Consider the following 18126-nt stretch of genomic DNA (forward strand, 5'->3'; position numbering starts at 1 on the left):
TGGATGCCAAAACAAATGATCAAATTTGCCAAGAAGGAAAGGCAAAGCAAACTAAAAGAAAGAACTCATGAAAAACTTTTCAAAGAATTTTAGGCAATTGGTGGTATTAGAACAACATATGCAAAGACATCAAAGATGAAAACAAAACTGAGAAAGACAAGAAAAGTCTTCGAAATGTCTCTGTACTCAGAAGAAGGTCCCAGCCTTAAATTGGTATGTCAATGGATAGACTAACTAAAAAAAGGTCAAAGATGGAAGAAGTATACTGAAATTCTTCACACTAGAGACTTCAACACCAAATTTTCTCTACTCAGAAGAATTTTTAATACTAAGTTGAAAGGCTGAATTTCTAAGTTGGATGGCTAAAACATAATAGGTCTCTATGATCCTGATCACCTCCACCAATGGCCCAGATTTCGCAAGACCTGAATATAGAATTCAATCATATGGAGGAGGGCCCCAAAGTTCCACTCTTCATGTGGAACTGCTCCCAATTTACTGTTCTGACAGTTTTTGCAAATGCAAATAATCTATTTTCAATTAACACATGAATGAAATCTTACTAAAATCCTGCCATTCACCATAACAAGGCCAAAGACAATGGAAGCTGCATAGAAACCATGAAGGTGAACTCACCATGCAGAATACTTAAAACAAATAAAGCTCTAAAACATTATTTTAAACAATGATGGATATATTAATTATTTGGGAAACTTAATACACTTCTTTCTGCTCAAAAATCTATTGAACTAACATAATCTGATGGTTTGCTAGCAAATTTCATGAGCACAGACAACTTTGAAGGTGGGATACAGAACACATACCTTTTCTACCTATTCCTATCCAAAGGACATTTCTATTTCAATTGTTCAAAGAATCTAGCATCAGAGGTGATGTTTTTCTGCTATCTGCATTACTAATACTTATAGAAGAACTAAGTCCAGATCAACAAGAATTATAACTTATGCAGACAGATATATAGCAGCAATTCCTACCGGTGGAGAAACTGTCTTCCACGAAACTGGTTCCTGGTGCCTAAAAGTTTAGGGACTGCTGGTCCAAAGTATATATAGCTCCCTTCAACAAGAATCTTCTAGAACTCTAAACTTTTTAAACTCTAAACTTTTTTTAAAAAAGTCTATTCAATACAATACAATACAATCTTCTAGAACTCTAACTTTTTTAAAAAAATCTATTCAATACAATTTTTTAGATCACTTTATAGAACACTTCCAATTGGTTCAAGCAATATTCTTAGATTTGTCCATATCTTCCCTCTGTGAGATCCATCCTTCCATCTCACTCTGATCTATGAAATTCAGGTGCTCTTCTGCATCATTGATACAACATATATAGCAAGCTGCAGACAGGTTGAAGTAACTCAGTCTTTCTGATTGTTACATTTATTTCATATACTGTATAAAGCTTTATTAATTTCTCTCTCGCTCTCTCTTTCATAACCCCAAGACTACTTTATTTTAAAAATAATCCTCTTAATTTTATTAGTTTCCTCTCCACACGTTATCCAAGAGGGAAAATGGTGACACATATAATCATTTAAAAAGGATAATTAAAAAGAGCAAGCTAGATTTTTAGTAGTCAAACTCAGAAATAAAGGATCTTTCAAGATTAGAAGTTTGTCATTGTTGGATAAGCTTTTAATTTTGCAAAATGTACAAATGAAAGCGAGGGCTCAATATCTTTGCATATCTCCAAAGCATTTCTATTCCAAGAGAAGAAAGAAAGAAATCTTTCTTTCACAATCCTTTTCAAAAGGACAGATTCTAAAGTGTTATAAAATCATTGGAGATGCACTTGTGTAAGATATTGCATTTATCTGATCAAAGAGCAAATGGCAATAAGATTTGATAAGGGCATGCATAAGCAGAGGCCTGGTTTGAAATGCCTGCCTGATCAGACAAGAACTTTCCACCCTTGAAGGATACAGTAGAAGAATTCAAACTGGGGAAAACATGGAGGGGGGAGGATTAGCCTTAGAAAACTCTTATCAAGGGGAGGAAGTTTATTCATTATCCTTTGAAGATTTGAAGCAAAAGTGCTTTTCTCCGTTGGAATATATAATGAAATGGTGAATGCAGATTTGTTTTATTCCCTCCGCATTAGAACCAGAGAAAATCGTTAAGGCATACAGTATGTTTAATTTATTTTAAGAAGGAGGAACTAGAAACGCAAATGCTTTCTATAATTCACTCTGAGTATCCTAAAAACACATCCCATAAGCACAATGCAAGCATAGCACGTTTTATTGGTTCAGGGGCAACTTAGTGTAAAATGTAAATATTCCCTCCGGCTTGTTTACAGGGAAGTGAAAGCATAAAAGAAGAGGACATCTTTACTCCTGATTCCCTCTACTGCTTTTAAGCATATGGAGCAACTCAAGCTGCAATTTGTGTTTATCTTTAGCAGCCATTTATTTGAAGTACAGGTGGTCTTCGACTTATAACAGTTCATTTAGTGACTGTTCAAAGTTACAACGGCACTGAAAAAAAATGGCATGACAATTTTTCACACTTATGACCAATGTTCCCTCTAATTTTTTTTCGGGGTGGGAGGAAAAGTATAGTGTCTGAGCGGCAGTCCCCTTGGGACTGGGCGGCATAGAAGTACAAATAAATAAAGAAATAAGTAAGTAAGTAAGTAAGTAAGTAAGTAAGTAAGTAAGTAAGTAAGTAAATAAATCCCTACTTTTTTATTAAAATAAATTAATAATAAAACAAAACAAAACTCTATTACTATTAAAACTAAAATAACCAGCAAATCCAAAAACATAACTATTAATAAAAACAGGTGAGGGCTGGGGGGTTTTCTCTCTGTTATTATTTAAGTGCTTTTACCATATGCTTTAAATCAAGAATCACTTCTCTCTCTATTTCTCTCTCTTTCCTGTCATTCTCTGCCTCAATCATTTTCTCATTTCTCTTCCCCTTTTTTCTATCATTTCTCTCTCCCTCTCTCTTCCTTCCACTCCTCTCTCTCTTTTGCTTTCTTCCTCTCTCTCACTCTCTCTCACTCTTCCTTCCTCTCTCCTCTCTCACTCTTTCTTTCTTTCCCTCTCTCCCTCTCTCTTCCTTCCTATCTTCTCTCTCTCTCTCTTTCTTTCTCCCTTTCTTTCCTTCTCTCTTCCTTCCACTTTTTTCTCTTTCTCTCTCTCTTTTCCTTCCTTCCCCTCTTCCCCTCCCTCTCTTTCTCCCTCTCTCCCTTTATATTTATCTCTTCCTTCCTTCCTCTCTTCCTCCCTTTCTCTCTCCCTCTCGTTCACTTTTCTCTCCCTTCCCTCCCTCCCTCCTTCTTTCCTCTCCTCTTTCCCTCCCTCTCTTTCCTTTCTCTCCACGTCTCCGGCTTTGCTGACCGGCACAAGGCTAGAGCCAGCTGCCCGGGAAAGCCAGGAAGGTCCTCCTGCCCCCCCCAGCCGAAAACACAACGGAGGTCTTCCGCCACCAGCTTGAGCCTCGCGTTGCTCCATCTCGCTTCGCCTGTCATCCTGGACCTCCATTGTGTTTTCGGGGGAGAGCAGCAGGAAAGCCCTGTGCCGGCCAGGAAAGCCAGGATAAGGGACTTGTACAAATTACCAGTTTGTTTGGAGACGAGTGCTCTTTGCTATACAAAAAGAGTGCTTAGTTTATTTGAATTTTTGGTATAAAGAACATTGTTTTGAATTTTCAAACATGTGTGTGTCTGAAATTGTATCTGTGCATTTTCGGGAGAATTCTACCAGAGAGCTCGACAGAACCGAAACATTCAGTGTTTCATATTATTTGCAACATGAACATGTCCTGGTAACTATTTTTATAAGATAACAACTGTTTTTGCTGCCTCACCAACTCACAACTGACGCAGCTTAAACCCAACTTTAGTTGTTCCAGTTTTAAAATAGCGCTCTCCCTCTCATCCTAACATGGAAGCTTCTGATGACAGGCAGATTATACTTTGGTTTGTGTATGCCTTTTTATACTTTGTTTACTCCATGGGCTACTTCTGGATCCTGTCAGTTGAATTAATGACAGCCAAGCGGTACCCTTGCAACAGTATGGTTGGGCTATTTGCCTCGCTGGGTGCCTTGCTTCTGTGAAAAAAATATATCATGGAGATAAAATGTGATAGCTTGTGTTGAAAAAAGAATAACTGGTCCAAAGTTATTGAATCAGTGGGGACTTGAACCTGAGTCTTAGTGGTCACTTTATAACATGTTAAAATTCAGCACTGTATCAGTTTTGTTAACATGCAAAGGGTGATACTGCAAAGGACAGTTGTTAGTACTAGGTCGGAAAGAAATAATTACATTTGTCATACAGATGGCACTCAAATGATTCTACAATAAATGGCAGACAAAATCCTGCTAAGCAAAAGGCTGTAACATCTAGCAATCATCTGCCTGTTGCTCGAGAATCAGAAGAGATGCATTTTTAGGTGTGTCTGTTTCTAAAAGATAAGCGGCATGTCAAAAGTTTAGATAAAGAAGTGGCAGAGTATGTAAAAACATAATGCTGGAGTGTTAACTTTAAAATTAACATTTAAAAGAAACACAGGCTTTCTCACACAGCATTTTGGCATTAGGAATTTTGATGTGTTTTATCTATGAGTCATTTCAAGCAGAGAAACCATAATGAAAAGTATTTGGGAAAAGCCATAGTGACTAGAAAAAAAATTCAGCTTGCAAATTTTATGCTGTGCCATGATTTCCTTCTAATGTCAAAGAAAATATCTTCAGGAGCAGAGGTGGCATTCAGCCGGTTCGGATCATTTCGGGCGAACCAGTAGCAAAAATTTTGAGTAATTCAGAGAATGGCAAATATCACCTCTGATGGCCCTGTGCTCCTGCCCCACCGTTCTATATTCCCTTGTCTTTTAGCTCAGGTGATTCATTCTGCTGCACGAATCCCAGCGACCAGTTAGGTCCCACAGAGTTGGCCTTCTCCGGGTCCCGTCAACTAAACAATGTCGTTTGCCGGGACCCAGGGAAAGAGCCTTCTCTGTGGCGGCCCCGACCCTTTATAACCTCCTCCCCCCAGATATCAGAGTTTCCCCCACCCTCCTTGCCTTTTGTAAGCTCCTTAAAACTCACCTCTGTCGTCAGGCTTGGGGGAATTGAGACTTTCCCTCCCCCATGGCTTATAAAATTTATGCATGGTATGTGATTGGTTTCTAAATTGGGGTTTTAAATTAACTTAAATATTAGATTTGTTTATATTGTATTAGTGTTGCTGTTAGCCGCCTCGAGTCTGCAGAGAGGGGCGGCATACAAATCTGATTAATAAATAAATAATAAATAAATAAATGCAACAGAGTGGATTTCCACTCTTCAACTGAGCTAAACAACAGCTCAGGTCTCCAGCACTGACACAGATTCATGTGTGCGTGCATAGTGTGCTCTCATAGAACCGGTAGGAAAAGAGTTGGAATTCCACTACTGTTCAGAAGATAGGGTTAAAAGTATCATACAACACCATTAATGGCTAAACTCATATAGGATAACCTGAACATTTCAGACCCACTATAAGGCAGTTACTTTCAACCAAAGAGACTCATTTAACTAAACAATAGCCCAGGTGAGAGACCCAGGGTCAACAGGTGGAGCCCTCTCCATTTATTAGCCTCTCTTCTTTTTCCCTAGTGCTCAGGCTCATAGATGCAAGGAAAAGATGAAATTTCTAATCACAACAAATTCAGAATTTTTCACTGGAGACTCAGCCCTGCCACAAATTAACTTATAGGCTTAGCTTTTCCTCTCACCTTTACCCCTCAGCAGCTTATCTATAATATGATGTTTATTTTGTTCTACTGAAATTATACAAATAATGAACAGAGCTGGTTCTTTAGTGGCTACCAGGCTGATGAAGAATGAGATATATCTTTTCAATATATTATTATACCATATTGCTACACTAGTGCCTGGAGTCCTGATTTAAAAGATTGATGCATGTATGTATTTAAATAAATGGTATGAATTCCAAATTAATGGATATTTGTGGTGCTCATCAGTTTTTTGAATAAATATAGCCAAGTGTTTATAATTTATCAATATTATTAATGGTCTGAAACCCTTGCATTAAAAAACCATCTGCCTCCCTCAGAATGTTAGTTTTATTGAGATCAGAACAAGTATTTAAGAAGGCATATATATATTTTGTGACTTCTCTGTCTGGTCTAGAGTTATTGAATTATCTGCTAGTCACCCCTTTAAATACAAGCCAAGTCCAATCCTGCTTAGCATTTTTTGAGATCAGACAAAATAATTGTCATGATAGTCTGAATTATTCTAAAATAAGAGACAGTTATACATGTGATCTCTTCTACTCTGCTTAATGGGCTTAATTTCATACCATCTCAGATTCCTTTTGTCTGTATAATATATACATAAAACCCTATGTATTAAAAGAGGAGAGAATGTGCCTGAAGATCTTATCCTCTACTTCTATTTGGGGGCAGCACACATAAATTCCTCCAGAGTATTCCAAACCCATAGCAAAGTTGGCACTGGTCAAGGGAGGACAATCTTACCATCTCTCTGTAAGCATCTCTTAAGCAGAACCAACACCAGTCAACGCGTTTCCTTTACAAAAGGACACAAATTACTGCTTCACTTTATGTTCTGGTTTGCAGAGATACAGATGGAAAATTGAGAAATCACAGCTCCAAATGCTTCTGATATGTACTTAATGTGTTCTATTTATATGCATTTAGTCTAAGTACCCAATCTTTTAGGAGAGAAAGTAAAGGGAGAAGATGGCTCTATTTACCTCCCTTTGCTTTAATGGGTCACTGAATGGGGGAGTATATGGACTTATGAAATGTATTTGCTTGGAAAGCTTATAATTCTCACATTAGATCTTGGTTCCATGTAGATTGTTTCAGTGGGAAAGAAAAAAAAATACAGAATATGTTGTGTGATTTGATATAAATGTGTAGTTCTGGGAGCAATTTGTTATTCTACCAATATTTTATTTTATTTTAAAATTAGTATACTGAAAAGGCCACAATCATTAATTATACAGTGCATACAGTGCACGTTGATGCCATATGCTGCCAAGAATTTTAACATCCATGCCTGATCCAAAAGGTTCTAGTGGGGCCCAACAAATCTACATGTGGGGGTGGGCAGGAGGCACCACGGGGTGGAGCGCTGTTCCATCAACGAAAATGAAGTTGCATGCGCAGCTCCAGCTGACTGGCGGCACTTCCAGGATTACCAGGCTCCGCTCTCCTTTTTCCCCCTGCTGTTGCCATCTGCGCTCCTTGCTTTCTTCCTCTTTCCTCCTTCCTGGCTTTGGACAAGTTTCCCTCTCTGCTGCCTGGCTCCTCTCCAGCCTCAAGCAGCCACCTCCTGAGGCCAGGAAGGAGGAAAGAGGAAAAAAACCAACGAGCGCGTAATAGCAGCAGCAGGAGGGGGAAAAGGAGAGGCAAACCCTTTTCATCTCAGCTCTGAGTGGAGCAAGGGCTTTGTGAGGGGGAAAAGACCATAGCCCAGACTGCTTTGGTGATCCTTTTTAAAGTCCTTTCGCTCGGTGGTGGGAGTGGGAGTGGAGTTTCTCCCACCTCTGAGAGGAAGAAGGAAATGGAAAGAAAGAAAAGGAGGAAAAGAATGGAACAGGGGGAAAAGAAGGGAAAGAAATGAAGGAAAGGAAAGGGGAGGAAAGAAAAGAAAGAAAGAAAAAGAAAGAAAGAGAAAGAGGAAGGAAAAGGGGAGGGAAGAAGGGAAAAAGCAAAGGGAGGATTTTTTTCGCAGTTGCCATGTGGTAGCGGCAGCACCTTTGACATTTCACTTTTCCACATGACAGACAGGCTCGCTCCATTCTCAGGGTGGGAGGCTCCACTTCAGCCAAACTTTGAGGGAGTTGCAAATGCCAGAGGGGCAGTGGTGGCGGCAGGTGAAAGCAGTGCAACATGTGTGTGTGTGTTTGCTGCTTGTGTGATGAAATAGCTTGCTGCTATTTTCTGTTGGCTGTGATCTATCACACTGAGCTTTGGGTGGGTAGTCCGAGCAGCCAAGGAGAAGGGAGCTGCCTTTGCTGTGTGCCAGGTGATCTTGGACCAGGAGGGAAGGAGGAAAGGAATGGAACAGACAAAAAGAAAGGAAAGAAGGAAAAGGGAGTGGATGAGAAAGAAAGGGAGGAAAGGGAAGGAAAGGGAAGGAGGAAAGGAATGGAACAGGGGGAAAGAAGGAAAGGAAAGGGGAAGGGAGGAAAAAGGGAGAAAATGGAAGGAAAGGGAAGGAGGAAAGGAATGGAGGAGAGGAAAGGAAAGGAAAGGGAAAGGAAGGAAGGAAGAGAAAGAAAGAAAAACATATCACCACAATTGAGCCCAAAATGTCAATCCATTACATTTCCTAGCTCTAAAAGTGATGTGCAAGCTAGGGAAGTCCATCTGAAGGCATGTGCAATGTTTTAATGTATAGAAGTAATGGTTAAATGTGTGGCAGAAAGTGGACTCTGGGTATGTTTTTCCAATTGCAGTAAATGAGGTTGAATGTGTTTAATTTTAGAAGAGGTATGCATATATGTGTGTGTGTGTGTGTGTCTGTGTGTGTACATATAGTAGATAATTATATTATTGAATGCCTGTGTGTAATATGTATGTACACATATGGCATATATACTGTACATATAGGATTAAATAGTATATTTTGGATGTTCAGTAATAGTAAATATCTTGTATCTCTTTGAGGCGAGGAGAGACCAGGCATCCTAACCCAAATCCTTGATGTGAGTAACAGTCCAGGTGGACACCTTTAAGCCAGTCACATGACCTTTAAGCCACCCTGTCATATGATCATGAAGCCACTCCCATCTAGTCACATGGCCAGCAAGCCACTCCTACCAAGTCACATGATTGACAAACCACTCCCACTCGGTCACATGACCATCAAACCATACCCACAAAATAAGACATGCCCACAGTGTGCTAGTAACATTTTTTGCTGCCCTTCACTGCCTATATGGGTACCTCTTTAAACTAATTTTGCTGTGACACCCATTCCTTGAGTCAATGCAAGATTGGCTAGCAGCTCTTGGTAGACAAAACAGGAATCCATCATTTGTGTATAGGCTATTTTTTATTTATAGGTTAATTTTTTAAAACTCAGCACAAAATTCTGAGTATGCAAAATGGTGAAGGTTAGTTATTTTAAAGTGATTTCTGCAATTAGGAAAGATTTATAAGAAGAGCCCTGGTGGCACAGTGGTTAAAATGTAGTATTGCAGGCAAACTCTGTCCACAGCTGGGAGTTTGATCCTGATGGAGTCAAGATTGACTCAGCCTTCCATTCTTCCAAAGTTGGTAAAATAAGGGCCCAGATTGTTGGAGGCAATATGTAAATAATGCTTCAAAATTGTAAACTACCCAGTGCCAAAGAGTAAAGGTATTTGGCCTGTATATGAATCTAAATGCTATTGCTATATAGAAACCTGATGAGACAGGGATATTAGTGATAAGTATGGTCAGACTATAACACCAATAGACAGAGCCCTATTGTTATGTGGGCTTGTTTTTCACTCCTATTGAGTAGCCGAGGGTGCCTCTCTAATGCTGCTTTATTCATCTTGGAAAATGATTTATGGGAGAGGTGAAAACAATGACTATATTTTTTTCATTTAGCTGGACACACTCAGCTGAATAATTCCTAGACACATACTGTATCTACAGACCCTTTTAGAAGTTATCTTTCTAATACATTACCTTAATATCACTTCTGAATTCAGGCTACTTATTTGGGTCTATCCTTCACTTTTAGCTCTATTAGCCAACACCTATTGAAAAAGAAGACTATAATTTATATGTAAGCATGTTAACACAGTTAAAAATATTATTTGATCTAGATTTATGTATACAAACGTTCAGGATGATTGGTAGTAAGATATGATGATCTTGATTTGTAGGATCCACATGAGTAGCTCACTGAACGTTAGGGAGAAGTTCTCCCTAGGAGTAACTCAACCAGGCATCACATGAAAACATGTTTTCCATAACAATGTGGGATATTGGCCTTAAATTATATCTACAGATATGCAAAATGATAGTCTCTCAAGGCTTTTATATGGTTTACTCATACTAATGATCCTTGATAGTTTTTGAGCTTGAAATTATTAGCTGGAGTGTGAGATATTAGAAACATGTTGATGATTTGAAATATAATACAGAGATAATTCTTATTTGTTAGGGGACTGGATAAGTCAACAAATTATTTTTAAATGCAAGAAGTAGCTCTGAGTAGCTGCCTAATCCGGTTGCAATTTGCAGATATACAATGTATCATAAGATAAATTATATAACTAGTTATAGTATGCATATACAATTATATATGCATATTATATATACAGTATATGCTATAGTATTTTTAGATATAAGCTAAATACTATTTTTGCTAAGTCAGTGTATTATGCCCACTGTACCTATCACATATGCATGGAAGAGATGTAGTTTTGCTGTAAACTGATTTTATTACTGAATACTGGAGCATAAGTTCTAGAAAGTGCTCAAAGAGAAAAGGAGGGTATAAAGAAATAGGTAGCTTGCACCAACTCATTTCCTTATGGGCCCCTTCCTATTGCACCCCAGTTGTGTAGATCACATCTTAGTACCAGAAACTCTCAGGCCTATTGAGTACATAGTGAGTTTGAAAAAAAATTCTTAGAAAGTGGTCACTTTCCATGGTTCCCAATAAAATTACACAAATGTGCCCAAAAGGTCACTAGAACTCACATTCAACTAGATAATTGTCTTTACCTTTTTATATAACTAGTAATAATATATATGCTTAGCTTTTCATTCTTTCTCACTGCTGATGGATCCATTCATACCTGGAGTTCTGGGTTACATAGACAAAAGAATCTCTGCAGAGACGAATAGGCTGACAATTAAAATTAAAGATAAGGAAGATACAGAATATTATAATGTAAGGGGGAAATTTTATGACTGGATAGAAAATTAATATACGAGGGTTGCCCAGAAAGTAATACATCACTTTGTTTTCTCAGCCTACAGTAATGGTACGAATGTGAAACTTTAGATATACATTATTTGAATTGTCAGGAGCACGTTGTTGTATCCTGTAATGGCTACCTTGTATCTCTGTAAATAGTTTGTTCCTTGTTAAAGCGCTGTCTGAGCTAGAATCAGGAAGTCGCTCCTGATTGGCTCAGACGCGGCTGCTCTTGCTTTGGCGGGAACCGCAAATGTATAAAAGGAGCGGTTTCTCCCAGGTAGAGCAGACGGTACTAGCTGAAAGTCACTTACCTTTTCTGAGCTGAATAAAGGTACCGTTCTCACCTAACCCTGCCTCTGGGTTTATTTCACACATGTTTAAATTTTGTGTTTGATTAAAAGAGAAGAAAATGTAGAATAAATGGTGGTAAACCCAGGTGACTAAATTAGATTTTGAGAAGGCAGCATTAGAATAACAGCATATACCTAGAATAATGAGTTACATAAAATAAGTACAGAAATGATATAAAAATAATGATTTTAGAAGGGACGCCAATAGTTTAAAGATGTATGGGAATATGCTACCAGTCTGTTAAATATAAAATGAATTGGGATTAGGATCACTGAGTGGAAGGTTAAGGGGGAGAAAGAGGAAGTAGAAAGGGAAGGGAGAAGGAGTAAGAAGGTACAGGGAGGAGATGGAAACAGAGAGAGGGGAGTGTAAAGAAAAGAAGAAAAACAGGCTGGTAAATAACAGCATAGAATAGGTGCAAAAATAGGATATTGATTCATGATTGATTGGATAAAAATGTATAATTATGTATGTTATTGACATGTTTTAAGGTATATATGTATTGATGTATATATGAACAATGTGGAGAAAAAAGTAACACACACACACACACACACACATACAGGAAAGTTTGCAAGATTCTTCACTGAAGATGTACAGTGGTGTTTGCTTGTTTATTTCTTTGACTTAGATGCTGCCCACCTGTGGATGATTACATCGATTCTGGATGCTTCACTGCCTAAAGACCAAGTGATGGCTACAGGTAGATCTTGACTTACAACCGTTTGTTTAGTGACCGTTCAAAGTTACAATGACACTGTATGATTGATGATTGTTTTTCACATTTAAAATAGAATAGAATAGAATTTTATTGGCCAAGTGTGATTGGACACGCAAGGAATTTGTCTTGGTGCATATGCTCTTAGCATACGTATTTATGACCATTACAATATGTTTAAGTTTAAGTTTAAGTTTAAGTTTAATCAGATTTGTATGCCGCCCCTCTCCGCAGACTCGGGGTGGCTCACAGCAACAACAACACAATGTACAACAAATCCAATATTTAAATTAATTTTAAAAACCCCACAAATTAAAACCAATCATACACACTAGCGTACCATACATAAATTTTATAAGCCTAGGGAGAAGGAACATGTCAATTCCCCCATGCCTGACAATATCCCATGGTCACATAATCAAAATTCAGATGCTTGGCACTTGACTCCTATTTATGACAGTTGCAGTGTCCTGGGTCATGTGAACCCCTTTTCTGAACTTCTAACAAGCCAACAACAACAGCAACAAGTCAACGGGGAAGCCAGATTCATTTAACAACTGTGCCACTAACTTAACAACTACAGTGATTCACTTAACAACTCTGGTACGAAAGGTCATAAACAGGGCAAAATTCACTTAACAGATGTCTCACTTGACAATTGAAATTTTGGGCTCATTAGTGGTCATAAGTTGAGGATTACCTTTATACAGTGCACATAGACCATAAAACATTCAACAAAATGGCAGATCAGTGAAACAAAAGCAGATTATATGTCTGGTAAAGGACTCCAACTACCTTAACCCAGAGCCTCAACGGTGAGTCGTTTCTTTAAGGTCTTCTGGAAAACCATGATTCTCAGGGAAAACTCATTTTAGAGGCATGTGCTTCAACAGAGGAGGCAGACAAGTACTCAATGCAAACAATCTCTGGAAATATTAAAACGACTCTGATGAATATAAGTGTGGAGCCTACTTGACTTATTTATTTCTGTTTAATTAGCTTGAATCTGCAAAAAGGAGTGCAATTTTAGGACACCGCACAACTATTATTAAATGAGGAATAGGCATCCTTGTGGCTTATGATCTTTTAGGAAACAAAACAAACTCTGTAGCTGACTTTACGTCAAGGATAGATCCAGAAAATTGTAAGTGGCTCTAGCATCTTGCTCCAGCCCCACCTAATCATACTTACTGAAAATTAGATCAGGAATCGGAAATAAGACCTTTTTTTGCATTAAAATTATTACTAAATAAATTGACAGCTTTCTGTCAATTTGAGGACCAAAACTGTAAAGCCCACTAAGCTCTAAAACATATTTCACATGGCATTTGAGACAAAATTCGTTCTCCTAATCTTCTAATCTAGGAAATAGCTCTCGAGCTGCTCTTAAAGATGGACTATCTTCCAGAATATTTGCAATATTCATTTTGAGGTAAGGCACATCAAAGTATGTATTGAAGGAAATGACTCTTTATTCACTAGTTCAGCACTCATGGTCAGGTCTTTTTTGGAGTACGTGTGCATTGGAGTCAGACAAATCTTAAATCAAATGGAGTGAATCGCTCTACAATTTTTCTCCTTCAAAGCTTGTTGTGCAATTTGCAGAATCAGAGCCAAATGAAATCTCTCATGTTCTACTTGTATGCATTTTCTCATGTGTTTGAAGATAAATGTCTAAAGTAAGAAATTGTATCATTCTTGGTTTAGAGATTTAGCTATACTGCCAGGAAAGGTGCAAGAAATTTATTTAGAAATAATTTTAATGCAAAAAAGTTTCATTTCCAATTCCTGAGCCAATACTAGAATAGAAATATTGCTGCATTTCTGGTGACATAAAACATATAGGTGAGTAAAAGTAGTTCCCTGAAATTATATAACAAAGATATTTGTTTGCAATATTTATGATATATAAGAGACAGAGAGCTCTGCAGGTGAATTTTTGATACTTTGCAAAAATCGGATGGCATGAACCCAAGGCCGACACATTTGAAAATAGAATAGACAGGTTTGCATGCCCTCACCATTATTAATTATATGTGATTATTATAATTTTCTGAAAGAATGTGAGTTAAATGATTAAAAAAACCTATTCCAATTCATACATGAATGCCTTCTCTTTTCAAATCAGTAAAACAACTAGGATATATTCATGAACAAAAGAGTCTATCAATAATGAATAGGTATGAAGATAATTGATCTCCACAGCTTTTGAGACTGAAAATTGGTGTCTAGCAGGTTTCGGTGTTCTAATTGGATACAAAAAGATCAACACAAGCATATGCTGCTTTGTAGCATTCTGATTTAGCTAATTAAACCACCTTACCTGTTCTGACATTGTCAGTAAATGGACTAAGACTTGCAACAAATGTCAATAATAATAATAATAATAATAATAATAATAATAATAATAATAATAATAATAATTTATTGGATTTGTATGCCGCCCCTCTCCGCAGACTCGGGGAAGCTAACAACAATAATAAACACATGTACAATCCAATAATAAAAACAACTAAAAACCCCTATTATAAAACCAAACATACACACAAACAAACAAACATACCATGCATAACTTGTAATGGCTTAGGGGGAAGAGCTATCTCAACTCCCCCATGCCTGGCGATATAAATGAGTCTTGAGTAGTTTACAAAAGACAGGGAGGGTGGGGGCAGTTCTAATCTCCGGGGGGAGTTTGTTCCAGAGGGCCGGGGCCGCCACAGAGAAGGCTCTTCCCCTGGGGCCCCCCAAACGACATTGTTTAGTCGATGGGACCCGGAGAAGGCCAACAACAACAACAACAAAATAGCTTCCTTCAACATAACCCACCACCACCCAAAAGTAAACTCCTTCCTAAAAAGGAAACAATTGATTCAGTAATGGGATAAGAGATGACAAGGAGGTGATAGGCAGCAGGGGGAACTGCTTAATTCATTCTTTGCATCTACCTTTACACAAAAGGAAAACAAACAACAATAGTCCATCCTATCAAAAACAGTACTATAAAAATCAGATTAAGAAAATAAGTCAAAATAGGCAAGAAAATGGTGTGATCAGATGGTTTATATTCCAGAATTGTAAAGGAGCTGACGATCTCAGAAACATTGAACTATGCCACAGGACTGGAAGGAAGCTGATGTGGTTCCCATCTTCAAAAAAGGGGGGAAATGGATACAATAAAACTACAGACCAATCAGCCAGACACTGATCACTGGGGAGATCCTGGAAAATATAATCAAGCCATGGAAATAGGAGCAATTTAAAAAAAGCAAAGCTATTTATTAGCCAACATGGCTTTGCCAAAAACAAATCATGCTAGACAAACCTTATTGCATTCTTTAACAAAGTTAACAAAGTAACTAAATTAATGGAACAGTGAAATGCTATGGATGCATTTCACTGGTTATGGGATAATGGGATAATGGGATAAGTTTCTTTCTTAGGTCTAGCATGAGTACTATTCCCCATTTTCATTAACTAGTTAGATAAAGGGATAGAAGGGGAGCTCCTCAAATTTGCAGATGATGCCAAGCTGGGGAGAACAGCTAATAATTGCAGATTGATGCAAAATGATTATATTATTTGATAATTAATTATACACTGATTAATTAACAACAATTTTATTCACTCTTTGATTGGTTAAGTACTATTAACTATTCACACATTGATTAATTTATTTGTTAGCTAAGTACTAATTATTAATAATCATGTTGGTTATTTCATTGGTTAAGCACTATTAATTATTCACACATTGATGAATTACTTTGTTAGCTATACATTAATTATTGTTTAATTAATATTGTTACATATTGACTGATTAGTGATATTAATCAGCATGATTATTGATCATGCCCCCTAAAAACTCAAAAAACTCTACAATCAAACACCCACAAAACAAAGACACCTCTGCCAATGACAACTTATACCATAAATGTAATAAAATCATCAAAGAGGATGATAAATTCAAAAAATGCCACATTTGCTCAAATTATGCCCACAGTACCTGCCTACAAGTAAACAAGCAGAAGGCCACTTTTCTAACAACGGCTACCACATTGCCTCATTTCTGTCCACCATGTCAACCATTACTGGATAAATTAATTACCTGGTTTGATAGTTTCCAATCCTTGGAAACAACCATAAAAACCCAACAAACAAATATGGATTCCATAGAAGCACTCCTGGAAGCATGTTTAAAACATTGCATAGTAGTTGCCGCCGGTAGTTTAGCTTAAACAGATGCTGTTTAGAAGTGGTAAATTAGTCTTTCCTTCTTAAGTTGACACATAGAGATCAAGACACACATTTTAGCAGTATTTATTGCAATGGGAAAATGAAAGAGTTTTTAAATTTACGATGCAGCATTTCCTTTATAGATTTCTACTCAGGATTGATTTGAACTGGTTCAATGTTCATTATTACATTTCATTTATTCAACTATTTGACTGCAGCTAGATATTGAAAGCAAAAACAATGTTGATAAATGACAATATCAATCAGCATGAGAATTCTACATGAGGATTGCTGTGATCTGTGCTTAGTAAGTACTAAGCAGTCTGAATGTGTAAGAAAAATCCAACTGGAATACTCAAATTGTTTGAGAAATCAGAAGGTCAGATTTTTGTTATTTAACTGCAGTCCAGTAAGAATAAACCAAAAGAGATTAAGAGAGGAACAAAGAGATGATTAAATGCTTGAAAGGCTATTGCAGAAACTATCAATAAAATGTATTTTCACCTGCTTGAGAAAATAAGATTGAAGTGAACAGCTAGAGCAACTTTTATTATAGTCTTTAGGGCAGAAAACACCACGTAGAAACAGATGCACTTAAAATTATTGATAAACCTGAAAAGTAAGCATAAAAGACAATAAAGTTACATGTTAGAAATTAATATAATAAAATGGTTAAAAAATAAGTTTGCCAAGATTAGTGCTGAACAAAGTTGTAGGCTTTAACAAATAAAATACATACAGGCAGTCCTCAACTTCCAACCATAATTGAGGCCAAAATTTCTTTTGCTAAGTGAGACATTTGTTCAGTGAGTTTTATGACTTTTCTTGCCACATTTATGAAGTGAGTCACTACAGTTATTAAGTTAGTAACATGATTGTTATTAAGTGAATCTGGCTTGATTTTGGTTGTAGGGTCACAAAAGATGATCACATGATCCTGGGACATTGCAACATCATAAATATGACCTAGTTGCCAACCATCCAAATGTAAATCACATGGCCATAATCATAAGTGTGAAAATTGGTCATAAGTAACTTTTTTCAGCACTGTTGTAACTTCAAATGGTCACTAAATGAGCTGTTGTAAGTTGAGGATTATCTGTAAAGGCATCAAATTGGGCAACCTGGAAAGATAAGTCAAAGTCGTGGGTGGACCAAGGAGATGACAGATAAGCACTGTGCTTTCTATAGACATTTCTTTAGTGAGGGATTTTTCAAGAGGCAACTGGACTTTCTATTTTTTTTCTTTGAACGTATTTTGCTTCTCATCCAGTTGGTATGAGTTTTCAGATATGAAGGCTTAATATTTCCATCTTCAAAGATCTAGCTGGTATATTCCTCTTCGTATTTCTGAATGTACCAGTTAGATTACCATTATTCCAGAATGCAATAACAGCAGGTGATAATGAGCAATCAATTTAATTTAAAAGGGGGGAAGGAAGTATAGTATTGGGGAAATTAACTTCTTACTTTATCCAGCTTAATTTACTTGTCCATTGATTTTCCGAAAGGTGCATTTTAGGAGATAATTCATTTTAAACCTGAGAAAATTGATTCCCTCCCCCCCAAAGTTGGAAATCCACTTATGTTAAAGATGGGATATTTAATTAATACAATTTAATTGAGTAGATTTGGAAGGAAAAGAAAGAACTGTTCAAACCTTTAGCAGACTATTTGGTAGATTGGGGTGGGTGGGGGGGAATCACCGGATATCAATTACATATATAAGGATATCCTTGCAGCAATTTATATAGCCTGCTCAAAAAAATAAAGGGAACACTCAAATAACACATCCTAGATCTGAATGAAGGAAATATTATCATTGAATGCTTGGAGTTAAATTCTGTTGTTTAAGTGTTCCCTTTATTTATTAAAGGGAACACTCAAA

This window comes from Erythrolamprus reginae, chromosome 1, assembly GCF_031021105.1.
Source record: "Erythrolamprus reginae isolate rEryReg1 chromosome 1, rEryReg1.hap1, whole genome shotgun sequence".
Lineage (NCBI taxonomy): Eukaryota > Metazoa > Chordata > Lepidosauria > Squamata > Dipsadidae > Erythrolamprus > Erythrolamprus reginae.